This window comes from Herpailurus yagouaroundi, unplaced genomic scaffold, assembly GCF_014898765.1.
Source record: "Herpailurus yagouaroundi ecotype Mexico unplaced genomic scaffold, PumYag 108312, whole genome shotgun sequence".
In the NCBI taxonomy this organism is placed as follows: domain Eukaryota; kingdom Metazoa; phylum Chordata; class Mammalia; order Carnivora; family Felidae; genus Herpailurus; species Herpailurus yagouaroundi.
Window position 1 is genome coordinate 1 of NW_024421664.1, and position 4,442 is coordinate 4,442.

At 51.8% G+C, this 4,442-nt stretch overlaps 1 long non-coding RNA gene across 1 annotated transcript; it reads left to right on the forward strand.

Annotated features, from left to right (window-relative positions):
• The first annotated feature begins 261 nt into the window (after positions 1-261).
• On the forward strand, positions 262-2,457 carry LOC121026465 (uncharacterized). The gene is made up of 2 exons (XR_005788369.1): positions 262-1,315; positions 1,744-2,457. It is a non-coding gene; the product is annotated as an uncharacterized LOC121026465 (long non-coding RNA).
• Positions 2,458-4,442: the final 1,985 nt, after the last annotated feature.

A 4,442-nucleotide genomic window follows, 5' to 3' on the forward strand; every position in this document is an offset into this window, starting at 1 on the left:
CCTGGCGACGGCAGGGCCTCACTGCAGGAGGATGAGAATGGCTCGGAGGTGGGTCTGGGAGAGGAATGGGGTCAAGCCAATATCAGGGCCAGGGGCGGAGGCGGCGGCCCCGGGGGTAGCAGGGCGTGGGGGGACCGTGAGGAGCAAGAACCCAGGTCCGAGGGAGGACATGGCGTGGGCGGGGACTAGGGAGGGTGAGCAGAGACCAGGAGGAGTCGTCAGCGAAGGGGCGGGGCCGGTCAGGGCGTAACCAGCGTGGGGCGTGACTTAGGAAGGTGGGCAAAGACCAGGATGGGCGTCAGCTAAAGGAAGGGGCCATCTTGGGGCGTGGCTAGCGCGGGACAGGGCCTAAGGAGGTGAGCAGAGGGAGGGGACGGAGACGTCCACTGAGGGGCGGGGCTGCTGTAGGACGTGACGAACGTGGGGCGGGGCATAGGGAGGGTGAGCGGGAACGGGACAAAAGCCGAGGGGTAGGGCCGGCGAGGACGTGAGCAGCGTGAGGCGGGGACTAAGGAGGTTGAACAGAGACCAGAAGTGAACCTAAGCGGAGGGGCGGAGCCAATGCAAGAGGTGGGCAAGCGAGGAGGGGCCTAAGGGAGGTTTAGGGGGAATGGGGCGTCAGCGGAGGGGCGGAGCCGTGGGATGTGTAACCAGTGTGGGGCGCGGCTTAGGGAAGGTGAGCAGAGACGAGGACGGAACGTCAGCTGAAGGACAGGGCCGGCTTGGGGCGTGGCTAGCGCGGGACTGGGCCTAGGGAGGGTGAGCGGATTTTGGGGCTGGGGACGTCCGCTGAGGAGCGGGGTTGGTATAGGACGTCGCGAACGTGGGGAGGGGCCTAGGGAGGGTGAGCGGGAACGGCACAAAAGCCGAGGGGCAGGGCCGGTGTAGGACGTGGCCAGCCATGTGGCGCGGCCTAGGGAGGATGAGCGGGGAGTGAGTGTCAGGCGAGGGGCGGGACGGGCGTAATACGTGGTCACCGTGAGGCGGAGCCTAAGGAAGGTGAGCAGAGCGTCCAGAGGTGGAATCAACGACCCGCGGGTCGAGGGAAGGTGCGTGTAGACCGGGAACAACTTGTCACCTGAGGGGGGGAGCCAGACTGGACGTCGCCACGGTGGGTGGGGCCTAGGAGGACGAGCGGGGGCGGGCGGTTTGCGGCGCGGGCCACTCCCCCTTCCGCCCCCGCCTTTCCGGTCCCGCTCCTCCTTGCGTCCCACGCGCCAGCGGACTGGCCGCTCTAGTGGGTTTGGGGGTGCTTGGTGTCTGGGGAGCTGGCTGCTTCTTCCCTAGCTGCCGTGACTGTTTCAGGGAATTCCAGGTGAGACTCAGAGCCCTGGGCCTTTTGCACTGAACGCGCCGATGTGCCCCAGTTAGGGTGACAGGTGTGTGCACAGCCCCATTGGCTGGACACGCCGGGCTGGGGTTGAGGATCTCGCGGGACCCCAGCGGCTGCCCTTGGCGCGCGGGTTAGTTGACCGGGCAGGGCAGGCGGAATCTGTGCTGGTGGCGGAGAGCCGGAGGGATCGGCGGGACGTGGCCCAGAGCAGGGGGTGCTCAGAGGGAGGCTGAGTGTCTGGGACTTGGGTGAGAAGCGTGGGTGCCACCGAAAATCGCTTTGTGTCGTTAAGTCCTCGGTGTTGCAGCTTTACGTTTTCCTGGGGTGACTCCCAGAGCTATCTGAAGATTTTTTTTTTTTTTTGAGAAGCATGGGATATTCTTTTATTTCTTTTCTTTTATTGTATTTAGAGAGAGTGCTAGCGGCGGGGGGACAGAGGGAGGGACAGAATCCAATGCAGGCTGCAAGCCTGAGCCAAGCCAATACAGCGCTGGATCCCAGACCCTGGGACGATCTGAGTGAAAATCGAGAGTCTGATGCTCAACCGTCTGAGCCACCCACGCCCCCGATAAGTGTGGGATATTGTTTTTTGTGGGTTTTTTTCCCTTAATTTTTTTTATGTTTATTCATTTTTTGAGAGACGGAGAAAGAGTGCTAGCGGGGGAGGGGCAGAGAGAAGACACAGAATCAGAAGCAAGCCCCTGGCCCCGAAAGCCCCTTGCAGCCCGAACCCACAGATCGTGAGATCAAGACCTGAGCGAAGTCGGACTCAACCGACTGAACCACCCAGGTGCCCCAAGTGTGGGATATTATGATTACTGCTTTTGTTTTCTATTTCTTAATGTTTTATGTCAAGTTGGGATAATGAATGAGGTTTGTAAAATGGATACCATTTGGGAATATGTGGATTTTGCTTTTAATTGATGAAAAATTAATTTTTCAATATCTGGGAACATTTGATAGGGATGTTTCTTGTTTGCCATTGTTAACCTTAAAAACAAAACTGCCAGGGGGCCCCAAACCGGACACCAAGCTGAGCATGGAGACTGCTTGGTTGCTGTCTCTCCCTGTGCCCCTCTTCCCTCCCCTGTGTGAAAGCACATTTTATCTCTCTCTCTCTCTCTCTCTCTCTCTCTCTCTCTCTCTTAAAAAAAAAGTAGAACTGCCTGTTATTTTAGCAACAACAGACGATGGGGTTATTTGGGAATGTGTAAAAGAGAATAGCAATCCGGGACAACAAGCTTTAGAAAAACTGTAGGGAAGCATGGGAACCAAGGGAAGGCTTGCTTTTTTAAGGAGAAAAGGGGTAATTTGGGAAGGTTGCTGTGAGCTAAAAGTCCACTGGAGTGAACTGAGAGTTTGAAGTGTGGTGGCTTCTCACTGGCTGAACTGTTGTTCTGGGGGCTGAGAAAAGGTCTCTTCCTCCTGCTGAAGTTGTTGAGTAGTATCCACGTGCAAGGCCAAGTCCCCAAAGGGTGCAGTCCCTCTTCCTGTTGGGTCTGCAATTGACTGTGTGTTCTAGGGTGTGAAAGTTTTCCCTGCCACATCTCCCCACTCCATTTTAGGGAGGTTTCCTATTACTAAGTTTCACACCATAAACATTAAAAATTAGCTGTCAAATTTCAGTGGCTTCATTTATACCTTTTTAAAAGTTTTATTTATTTATTTTGACAGCATGAACAGGGAAGGGACGGAGAGAGAGGGAGACAGAAAATCCCAGGCAGGCTCCTCACTGTCAGCACAGGCCCAGATATGGTGCTCGAACTCCTGAACTGTGAGATCATGACCTGAACCAAAATCAGGAGTCAGACACTCAACCCACTGAACCCCCAGGTGCCCCAGTATACCCTTAATAAACTTTAACATGAAAACGTAAGTTAACATCTCTTTTTTATATTTCCTTTGGAAAATCTAATCCCGGTTGGAATTTGGCACTACCTGATTCTAGCCACTCATGCTGCATAACTTCTCAAGGATTATTTACAAGAGAAGACATGCTTCTGGCTTTCTTAACAACTTTTTTTTTAATGGTTTTTCATTTTAATGTTTATTTATTTTTGAGAGAGAGTGAGCCACAGGGGAGGAACAGAGAGAGGGAGACACAGGTCCAAAGTGGGCTCCATGCTGACAGCAGAGAGGCCAAAATGGGGCTCAAACTCATGAAACCTGAGATCATGACCTGACCCAAAGCATGCTTAACCAACTGAGTTAGCCAGGTACCCTCTTTCTCAAAACTTTGAGTTGATTTAATATTTGAACTCAAATCACCTCAGAAATTGGAAGATATGTTTCTGTTAGGCAACAGAACAGTAACCACTATGGAGTTCCTATAAAGAAGAGGTCCCAGTACTCCTCCAAGTCTCCGAATCTCCATTCCCCTGAGCTCACCTTACTCCACAAAGACCTTCCTAGCACCTAGACATAACAGCTGTCTCTCAATCATCTTGAGCTTCCATCAAGGAATCTTGCATTTTCTAAGCTTGTTAGAAATCAGAGATGCATAAAAATTTACAACATAAGGACTAGTATACCCTGGGAAATCTTTGGGAATTATGTATCAACAGGGCAGAGCCTAGGGATTTGATATTCTCTTATTTTCTGGAATAAAGACTGCTTATGTTCTGTCTGATAAACTAATTTTCTTGTGCTCCTAAGTTAAAGGGTAGTAGGAACCAGGGGCTCCTAGGCGGCTCAGTCGATTGAGCATCTAACTTTGGCTCCGGTCATGATCTCACCGTTCATGGGTTCAAACCCCACGTCAGGCTCTGTGCTGACAGCTTGGACCCTGGAGCCTGTTTCAGGTTCTGCATATCCCTTCTCTCTCTCTCTGCCCGTACCCCAGTCCCACTCTCTCTCTCAAAATAAGTACATACATGAAAGATTAAATAATAATACTAAAAAGGATAGAAGGAACCAGCACTAGGAAGCCAACTATTTCAGACCCAAATTAAGTATCTCTATCTTATTCCTTTGAGGTCTGTGTCTGCCTTCTCCACTCTGCATCAGATATCATTGTACCGGGATAAATATAAGGAGCTCTGTCTCAGTAATTGTATATTAATGCTTCTATCCATTTTCCTTTCAAAAAAGCTTCCATATTGTCTTTTGT